We start from the raw sequence: 11,192 nt of genomic DNA, 5'->3' as shown, positions 1-11,192 counted from the left end.
AGCCAAATGTGGCCCAGAAGTCTCTCTGCAATGAGGAAACAGAGACAAGAGTTAGGAAGGCCAAGGTGGATAGACTGCAGGGCAGTGTATTGAAGAGGAAGGAGATGCACAGAGAAAGAATTATGGAAATCTGCAGAGTGGTCCCCTCAAGTCTTTGTCTGAAAACTGATCTGTGCATGCACACTATGAGGAAACTGCCCAAGGCTGAGGAAAGAACTATGGGAAAAAATAGCCAGCGTAGTTTCTGGACCTCTTACAGATGTGGGAACAGTTTGTGTTCCTGCCAGCCAGGCTAGAAAGACCTTGTAATGCACAGGGCATTGGGTAGAATTCCCAGATTGGTATATTATCTTAGTCATAGGAATCAGTTAGCCCTAGATTAAAGGTTGTGTGGATCTACCCTAACAAAGTTAAATACAAACTTCAAAAGGATCCATCTGGGGCCGGCCGAGTGGCGCATTGGTTAAGAGCTGGCTTGGGATGCCAGAGGACCCCGGTTCGGATCCCACATATGAGGGCCAGTGACACTGCCCTCCACAGCTAAGATGCTCAACCTAGAGCTGGGCTGCCGTGAGTCGCCAGCAATGGCATAGGCTGCAGCCCCTGCTGCAGTGGGTTGCCATGGGCACCTGTATGTAGCCAGCAGCCGCTGTGAGTGACCATCCAGAAGCCGGTGACTGATCTGCCTCGCCTGGAAGAGCGCAATGATGGTGCCAACTTGGGCCAGTGAAGCAACGTCCTCCACAACTAGAGTGAAGAGCAAAAGGACAGCAGCTTGTCTGTTCTCCTTACCCCAATTCCCCAGCACTGTTCCCATCCCCCAATTCCCCAATTAAAATCTTTTTTTAAAAAAAGGATCCACCTGATTCCAAGTAATTTAACTGCATACTAGAAAAAAAATACAATATTATTTAAAGGAATTTAACATAATCTGGCAACCAATAATATAAAATTCACAATATCTGGAATACACTCAAAAAATACTAAACATCTAAGAAAGCAAGAAAATATGACCCATAAACAGGTAAATCAATAGAGGCCAGTGGCAGATCTGGAGATGCAGAGATGTGGGGTCCCAGCAGCTGGGTGGACCCGTGGCAGGGATATACCAAGGCAGGATGGGAGCCAGCATGATCACCAGAAGAAGCTTGCCAAGGCCAGCTATAAGAAGCAAGGGATTGGCTTAGCTAAGGATCAGCTGATCCAGATGTCAAAGCTGTTGGATATGTTCAAGGCCAATCTGGGGCAATTTGCCCACAAGCATAAGTAGGAGATCCAGAAGAACCCCAAGTTCCAGGTGCAGCTCCAAGACATGTGTGCTACCATGTGGATCCACTGACTTCTGGAAAAGGATTTTGGTCTAAGATGCTGGGCATACAGATTATTAAAGTGTGCATAGCCCTGACGCACCCGAATGGAAGTCTGAAAACTTTGGAGGTATTAAAAGGAAGGAAAAAATTTGCCAAGGATATCAGCCAAGATGACCTGATTCGGGCCATCAAGTAATTAAAGGCACCTGGCACTGGCTTTGTCATCATCTCTGTGGGTGGCACTTAACCACATTCATTCTGTTCCAGCTGAGCTCAGTATGGCTCACACTGTGGTGCTGCAGCTGGCAGGGGAAAATGGCTACATGACCACCAGTGAGATCAAAGCCAGTCTTAAATGGGAGACAGAGTGAATACACAAGTGCTGGAACACCTGCTGAAGGAAGGGCTAATCTGGCTGGACTTGTAGACCCAGGGGAGCCACACTACTGTCTTCCAGCTCGGTTCACTGACCTCTACTCCCAGGATGTTACAGCTAAGGAGGCTAGTGAAGTTCTCTGTTGAATTTGGGAGTGTGAAAGGGGGCACAGCAGTAGGCAGGGAGAAGAGAGAGGAGCTATTGGTGAATAAAACCTGAACAATTTTGTTTTTAAAAAATAGAAAAAAAAATCAATCAATAAAAACATATCCAGAAATTTAAATGGTGGTGGAACAAACAAGGACATAAAAGCAGCTATGGTAAATCTGCTCTATATGTTCAAAAAGGTAGAGGAAAACATGACCATGATAATTAGAGATGTGAATGCCAGAAGAAAGATCCAAATGAAACTTCCAGATATTAAAAGCACAATATCCGAAATGGAAAATACACTAGATGAGATAAAAGCAGATGCTGAAGAAAAGATCAGTGATCTGAAGAAACAGCAATAGAAACTAACCAACATGAAGCACAGAGACAATAAAGAATTAAAAAAATGAACAGAGCATCATTTATGTGTGGAATAATATTTAGCAGACTGGCATATGTAATATCCCATAAGGATTCCATAAGGAAAGATGATGGGTGAGAAGAGGTTTAGAAAAAATATTTAAAGATAAAATGGCCAGAAAATTTCCAAATATGCTGAAAACTATAAACCCACAATGAATCCTAAGTTCAATGAATCCTAAGCAGAATAAACCTAAAGAAAATGACACTGAGTCATTTCATAATGAAATTGATGACACTAGTGATAAAGAGAAAAATCTAAAGAACAGCCAGAGTAAAAAAAGACATGTTTCTTACAGAAGAATAAATATAAGAATGACAATAGACTTCTCTTCAGAAACTATGGAAGAAGAAAAATATCTTTAGAGTACTGAAACACAAAAACCTATCAACCTAAGATTCTTTACCCAGCAAAATTATCATTCAAAAATGAAGATACAGGGCTGGCCGTGTGGCGCATTGGTTAAGAGTTGGCTTGGGAGTGCCAGCTCTGAGCAGCAGGGCCGTGGTTTGGATCCCACATGAGGGCCAGTGACACTGCCCTCTACAGCTAAGATGGTGAACAACAGCTTGACCTGGAGCTGGGCTGCTGTGAGTCGCCGGTGACCGCATATGCTGCAGTGGAGCTGCAGTGGGCTGCCATGAGCTATGGTGAGTGGCTGGCAGCCAGCGTGAGCGGCCGTCAGCTCATGCCGTGAGTCGCTGTGAGCGGCCTTCCAGTGGCCAGCGACCGGTTGCCTCACCCAGGAAGAGTGCAATGATAATACCAACATGGGCCAGTGAAGCGACATCCTCCACAACTAGACTGAAAAACAAAAGGACAGCAACTTGTCTGTTCCCCTTCCCTGATTCCCCAACGCTGTTCCTCTCCCCCAATTCCCCAATAAAATCTTCTTTAAAAAAAATGAAGATACAGTTCCTCAAAAAGTTAAACACAGAATTACCATATGTCTCAGAAATCCCACTCCTAGGTATAAACCCAAAGGATTAAAAATAGGGACTCTAACAGATACTTGGCAAATGCTCATTGTAGTTTTATTCACAATAGCCAAATGGTAGAAACAACCAAAGTGTCCATCAGCAGATGAATGAATAAACAAATGTAGTATATGTATATAATAAAATATTAGTCTGCCATACAAAGAAATGAAGTTCTGATACATGCTACAACATAGATGAACTTTGTAAACATTATGCTACAAGAAAAAAGCCAGTCACAGAAGGATAAATATTGCATAATTCCACTTACATAAAATTTCTATAATAGACAAATTCACAGAGACAGAAAGTAGATTAGAGGATACTAGGGGCTGGCAGGAGGAGGTAATAGGGAGTTATTGCTTAATGGGTAAATTTTCGGTTTGGGGTGATGAACAAGTTTTGATAATAGTAGTGATGGTTGTACAATATTATGGATGTAATTGCCACTGAATTGTACACTTAAAATTGTTAAAATGGAAGATTTTATTTATGTATATTTCACCACAATAACAAAATGAAGGCAAAATGAACTACTTTTTTAGACAAACTAAAGATGAGAAAATTCATCACTGGAATTTTGATGAATGAGAAAATTCATCCTCTACAAGAAATGTTAAAGGAAGTTCTCCAGGCAGAAGGAAATGATACCATGTGGAAATCTGGGTCTACAAAACAGAATAAAGAGTGCCAAAAGTAGTAAATATATGGGTAAATGTAAGAAATTTATTTAATCTCTTCAAAAGATAATTGGCTTTGGGCCGGCCGAGTGGCGCGATGGTTAAGAACTTGCTTGGGATGCCAGAGGGCCCCGGTTCGGATCCCACATGAGGGCCAGTGACACTGCCCTCTACAGCTAAGATGCTGAACAACAGCTCAACCTGGAGCTGGGCTGCCGTGAGTCGCCGGCGACGGCGTAGGCTGCAGTCCCTGTGGCAGTGGGTTGCCATGGGCTACGTGTGTAGCCAGCAGCCAGTGTGAGCGGCCAGCAGCCGCAGTGAGCAGCCGTCCAGAAGCCGGCGACTGATCTGCCTCACCCAGGAAGAGCGCAATGATGGTGCCAACTTGGGCCAGTGAAGCAACGTCCTCCACAACTAGACTGAAGAACAAAAAGGACAGCAACTTGTCTGTTCCCCTTCCCCCAATTCCCCAGCACTGTTCCCATCCCCCCAATTCCCCAAAAAAAATCTTTAAAAAAAAAAAAAAAGATAATTGGCTCTTTAAAGCAAAAATGATACAATGGAGTTTCTAGCACATGTAAAAACAAAATGTATGATAACAATAGCACAAAGGATGAGAGAAAAAACGAAAATATACTACTATAATGTTCTTATACTACACATAAAGCAACATGTTATTTGAAGGTAGGCTGATATTTAAAGATGCATTTTATAAACTCTAGAACAACTAAAACTAAAGGTATAACTAATATGCCAATAGTGGAGACAAAATGGAATCATGAAAAAGATTTGATCCAAAAGAAAACAAGGAAACAAGAAAAAAGAAACAATGTATGGTGTCAAATGGGTACTAATTGGGGTGATCACTTCATAAGATATATAAATGTCTAATTTCTATGTTGTACACCTGAAACTAATATATTGTATGTCAACTGTTAAAAAAAAAAATAGGGGCCAGCCGAGTGGCATGTTGGTCAGGAGTATCCCAAGCTGGCTTGGGATACCAGCTCTGAGCAGCAGGAAACTGGTTCGGATCCAACATTAGGGCCAGTGACGCTGCGCCCTCTACAACTAAGATGGTGAACAACAGCTCAACCTGGAGCTGGGCTGCTGTGAGTCACCAGCGATGGGGCAGGCTGCCATGGGGCTGGCCAGCAGCTGGTGTGAGCTTTCGTAAGCTGCCGTGAGCCGCCATGAGCGGCCATCCAATGACCAGCGAGCAACTGCCTCAGCCGGGAAGAGTGCAATGATAATATCAACATGGGTCAGTGAAGCAACATCCTCCACAATAAGACTGAAGAACAAAAGGAGAGCAACTTGTCTTTTCCCCTTCCGTGATTCCCCAATGCTGTTCCCCTCCCCCAATTTCCCAATAAAATCTTAAAAAAAAATAATGGGACAAATAAACAAGAAGATGGTAGCTTCAAATTCAACCATATTGATAATTACATTAAATGATAATGTTGTAAATACCCCTAATTAAAAGGCAAGGACGGTCAGATTGGATAAAAAAACTAGGACCCAACTATATGTTGTCTACAAGAAACTCACTTAAATGTAAAGAAACAGATAGTTAAAAGTAAAGGGCTGAGGGAGGGCAGCCGGTTAGATCAGTTGGTTAGAGCGCAGTGCTCATAACACCAAGGTTGCCGGTTCAATCCCCACATGGGCTACTAAGTTGCGCCCTCCACAACTAGATTGAAACAACTACTTGACTTGGAGCTGATGAGTCCTAGAAAAACACACTGTTCCCCAATTTAAAAAAGGGGGTGGGTGGGAAAATGTATATTATACAATCAAGAATCAAAAGTCAAAGTGGCTATATTGAAAATAAGAAATAAAAAAATCTATAACTATAGTTAGAGATTTTAGCACTTTTCCATAAGTAACTGATAGAAAAACTATACAGAAAATCAGTAATATAGATTTGAAGAACACTGTCAGCTAATTTGAACTAGTTGATGTTTATAGGACATGTCACCAAACTTCAGAATACATCTTCTTTTCAGGTGCACATGGAACATTTATCAAGATAGACCATGTTCTGGGCCATAAAACAAATCTCAATAAATATAAAAGGATTCAAGTCATGCAAATTATGTTCTCTGACCACAATGGAATTAAACTAGAAATCAATAACAGAGAGATATAAAGAAAATCCTTCAAATACTTGGAAATTAAATAACAAACTTCTAAACCCATGAATTAAAGAAGAGATTTCTCAAGGGCAACTATAAAATACTTTGAACCTAAGTGACAATAGAAATATAACATATTAAAATATGTGAGATGCAGCTAAAGTACTTCCTAGAGGGAAATTTATGGTATTGAATGCTTATATTAAAAAAAGAAGAAAGGCACCTATTAGAATGGCTAAAATCCAAAATACTGGCACCAAATGTTGGCAAGGAACTCTCGTTCATTGCTGGTGGGAATGCAAAGTGATACAGCCACTTTGGAAGACAGTTTGGCAGTTTCTCACAAAACTGAATTTACTCTTACTATACAATCCAGCAACTGCACTCCTTGGTATTTACCCAAATGAGTTGAAAACTTATGTTCACACAAAAACCTGCATACAAATGCCTATAGCAGCTTTATTCATAATTACAAAAATTTGGAAACAACCAAGATGTCCTTTAATAGGGGAATGGATAAACAAACTGTGGTATGTCCATACAATGGAATATTATTCAGCGTTAAAAAGAAATGAGTTAGCAAGCCATGAAGACATGGGGGAAACTTTAATACATATTATTAAGTGAAAGAAGCCAACTAAAAATGCTATATGTATATATTGTGTGATTCAAACTATATGACATCCTGGAAAAGGCAAAACTAGAGACAGTAAAAACTTCAGTGGATGCCAGGGGTTGGGAGAAAGCAGGAAACATAGGCAGAGCATAGCGTATTTTTAGGGCAGTGAAACTATTCTGTATGATACAATAATGGTGGATATACGTCATTATTCATTTGTCAAAACCGGTAGAATATACAACACTAAGCATACACCCTAATGTAAACTATGGACTTGGATAATAATGATTTGTTAATGTAGACTCATCGATTGTAAAAAATGTACCACTCTTATATGGGATGTTGGTGTTGGGGTTGTATGCATGTGAGATCAGGGGGTATATGGGAACTCTCTACACTTTCTTCTCAATTTTTCTGTGAATTTAAAATTTCTCTAAAATATAAAAAGTCTACTGATTTAAAAAAAGAAAGGTCTAAATCATGTTTTTGTCCATTGTTAATTGGTGATTGCATCAAATGGATTTTGAATGTTAAACCGACTTGTATCTCTTATAAGCAGTATGTAAATGGATTTGGTTTTTGTTTTTTATATATGGTCTGGTATTCTTTTTTTATTGGAGTGCTTAGACCATTCACATTTAATGTAACTACTGATTTTATAGATGGGCTTAAAACTACCATATTGCTATTGATTTTCTATTTTTCCCACCTGTTCTTTGTTCCTGTATTCCTCCTTTCTCATTTCCTTTTGGATTAATAAAGTAATTTTCACTCCAGTTTTTTTCTCCTCTTTGGCTTTTTACTTGTGTTTTCTTTTATTATGCTTCTAGTGATTATTAGAGATTATAATATTTATCATTATAATAGCTTACTTCCATTTATCCCCCTTTGATAGTCATTGTTAGCAACTTAATGTGTATCCTGCTACCTCTTTTTCCTTATTGTATTCATTTTAACAGTTGCATTATATTCCATTGTATGTGTAATATTATTGAAATAAGACCACAATTCAGAAAATTTTTAAACATGACTTTTGTCATTCACTAAGAAATCTGCATTCAGGAAGAAGTGAAAAGAGTTTCTACCAGTCAGAAGCCAGGCAACTACCGTATTTGCCGGCGTATAAGACGATTTTTTGGCCCTGAAAAATATGCCTCCAAGTGGGGGGTCGTCTTATACGCCAGGTACACTTCAGATAGACTGCCCATAGTGCTTGCCCCGTGCCATAGTGGCCTCCCGATGCCCGCCCACTTCATTCCACATACCGTTCAGGCATCAGCAGCGCTGCTGGGTGTATGCTCGGCTGTTATGCGATTTTGCTGTTATGCGATTTTACCACACTCGCAAAATCTACGGTACCAGTCTATAGAGTGTGTTTTCTTTAGTGAATTACCGGTATGTTTACTGGTAATAAACTTGCACTGTTTTATGTATATGTTTGATTACATACAGCCTTGTGACAGTTTTCCTGCATGTCATAAGCATTTGAATATAAATTAAAATGTTGAAATCAAATCTGATATTGTTTTACCTTTTATTTGGTGTGTGGAAGGTGTGCGGAAGAAGGGGTAGTCTTATACGGCGAGTATATAACAAACTCTGTATTTTGAGTGGAAATGTTAGGGGGTCGTCTTATACGCCCAGTTGTCTTATACGCCGGCAAATACGGTATTTCACCTCATTTCCTAACACATTGGTTTTATGGGTTCTCTTCTAGAGAAGTCAACTCAAGACCGGCTTCCTCCCCAGTCTTTCCAGAAATCATTTTGGAATCTGGAGATAAAGAAGGCCTTTGTCCTCACAAGTAAATACATTTCAAAAGATTGAAAAGGGATTCTGGTACATATTTTGAAAATGGCAGGGTGTACTAATAATAATTAGGGTAAAAAATATATTTGGAAGTGCTCCAAATATACATTTTGAAAACAAGTGAAAACACAGGAAACAAGGTAAAGCATACATCTGAAAGGAGATGCAAATATTTATTTGGAAAGAAAGGGAGTGCTAGTATTATATTCAGGGTGTTTAACCTGTTGAATATGTGACTTAGAGTTCTTTTGAATAGGGACTGGCAGATCTCCCTCATCAGAAACTGATACATTCATAGGCTTCCCCCACCATCCTCTGATGGATCACATTTATAGCCACACCCAAATCTCAAAGCTCTGATTCCAGGATCTCCCTCATAGTTATTTTCCTAGGGGTCCTTAGAGGTGCAGATAGAGATATTTATTATTCATATAATCAGAACAGCGGCCAACAGCAATGCAAGCCATCAGCTTTTGTTTCAACTGTTCTTGCTGGTTTGTTAGCTATTGCTCTGCTGGCTGCTGTCACCCTGCTGCACACCAGCCAATGCCCACGTTGGTGCCAATTAATCATGATGGGGCTCAGGCTGCCGCTGACCTCTTCTTTTCTTCAGAGTCAGGGCTGCCTGGCTGACCACTACCCCAGCAGCTGCACTTGCTTCCAGCCTCCTCTGAACTGCCAACCTTTAGTGCTCAAAAGCCTCTGGGCAAAGGGAAAATTCCTCTGACTATCACAACTACAGGGGGTTCCCACAGAGATGTTGAGCTCCTAAGAATCAGATCGTTCCTTGGCACTACAGGTTCTCCCTTCATTGAACATTTAGGCTCTCTGAGAGGCTCTGTCAGCACGTGGTCAGGATTCCTGACCACCACAGGTCCATAAAGTCCATAAACTCTACAAACACCAGTAAAGAGACATCATACCATCAAAGACATCTTCAATTGTAAAATAAATACTATTATCTATGTTTCCAGACTTTGTGGACATCCTGTATACAGACTGCTCTTAACAAAATCCAGCTTTGCTATATTGTCCAGCCCACTTCAGCATTTTGCAGTGGATGATTTATCTTTCAATGTTTCCAATGATTCTGACTTTTTCAGAAACCCTCAGGCCATATGGCAGGTTAAATTTGAATTCTAAATACGGGCTAGGTTCTAGTTCTTGCTTTACATGACTCCTAGGGCATACTTCATGTTTCAGTGTCTGTCAACATTGCATGACCCTTTCAGAAGCACTACAGTATTCTAACAGTTGAGGCTGGTCTGGAGTAAGCACACAGAGGACCTCTGAAGGGTGGTGTTATATCACTGCATTCCAGCCTAATAGTGTCTCGTCTGTACCCAGGTAAAATGCCATTGTGTAAATTTATTATTACACACATAAGTTAGCTAATACAAATTAACAATGAACATTTTTTAAATGTTGGATTGAAAACCCTTTAGAAGCATTAGACAGTGGAACGATTACAATGCTCCTTCCCATGCCTGTATAAAAAATAAACATAAAAAGTATGGGGCGGCCAGTTAGCTCAGTTGGTTAGAATGCAGTGCTCATAACACCAAGGTTGCCAGTTTGATCCCCACATGGGCCACTGAGTTTCTCCCTCCACAACTAGATTGAAACAACTACTTGACTTGGAGCTGATGGATCCTGGAAAAATGCCCTCCACAACTAGATTGAAACAACTACTCACTGTTCCCCATTAAAATTTTTTTAAAAAGAAAGAAACCTAGGAGTCATTAAAACAAAAAATGGGAAAAAATAGAAAATACATAGTAAAATGATAGATTTTAACCCAATAATATTGATAATTATATTAAATATAAATGGCCTAAGCACATCAGTTAAAGGCAGAGATTATCAGACTGGATTTAAAAAAAAAACAAGACTATGCTGTTGTTGTTGTTTTTAATCTCCTTTAAATATAAAGACATGGGTGCAAAGTAATAGGATGGAAAGAGATAATACTATTCAAACACTAATCAAAAGAAAGCTGAAATGGCTCTATTAATATCAGACAAAACAGACTTCAGAACAAGGAATATTATCAGAGATAAAGAGGGATATTTCATAATAGTATGTTATACCAATAAGACATAAGCACCTTAAATGTATAGGTACTCAATAACAGAGCTTAAAAATATATGAAGAAAAAACTAAGAGAACAACAAAGGAAAAACAGATAAATACATAATCATAGTTGCTTCAATGCTTCTTTCTCAGTAATTGAACAAATAAACAGAAAATCAGTGAACATGTAGAAGACATGAAGAACACTATCAGCCACTTACCATAGTAGACATTTATAGAACATTCCATCAACAAGAGAAAAATACACATTCTTTTCAAATGCACGTGGAATAGTCACCAAGATAGACCATATGCTGGGCCATAAAACAATCTCTATATATACAGAAGGATGGAAAAATCAACATCAGGTGAACTACAAACCTAAACAAGGAAAACAAATAATAAAGCTTTTACAGTATAATATAGACTATCTTCATTACCTTGGGGTAAGAAAAATTTTTTTCTTAAACAACACACAAAAAGCACTAATTATTATTATTTTTTAAAGATTTTATTGGGGAATTGGGGGAGGGGAACAGCGCTGGGGAATCGGGGGAAGGGGAACAGACAAGTTGCTGTCCTTTTGTTCTTCAGTCTAGTTGTGGAGGACGTTGCTTCACTGGCCCATGTTGGTATTAT

The 11,192-nt window shown here is 39.5% G+C and overlaps 1 pseudogene; it reads left to right on the top strand.

Moving 5' to 3' along the window:
* Window positions 1-1,057: 1,057 nt before the first annotated feature.
* On the top strand, window positions 1,058-1,832 carry LOC109379611 (vacuolar-sorting protein SNF8 pseudogene; annotated as a pseudogene).
* The last annotated feature ends 9,360 nt before the right edge of the window (window positions 1,833-11,192 follow it).

Source organism: Hipposideros armiger, unplaced genomic scaffold (assembly GCF_001890085.2).
Source record: "Hipposideros armiger isolate ML-2016 unplaced genomic scaffold, ASM189008v1 scaffold_28, whole genome shotgun sequence".
Lineage (NCBI taxonomy): Eukaryota > Metazoa > Chordata > Mammalia > Chiroptera > Hipposideridae > Hipposideros > Hipposideros armiger.
The sequence above is the reverse complement of the archived record's forward strand: the minus strand, read 5'-3'. Positions and strand labels throughout refer to the sequence as shown.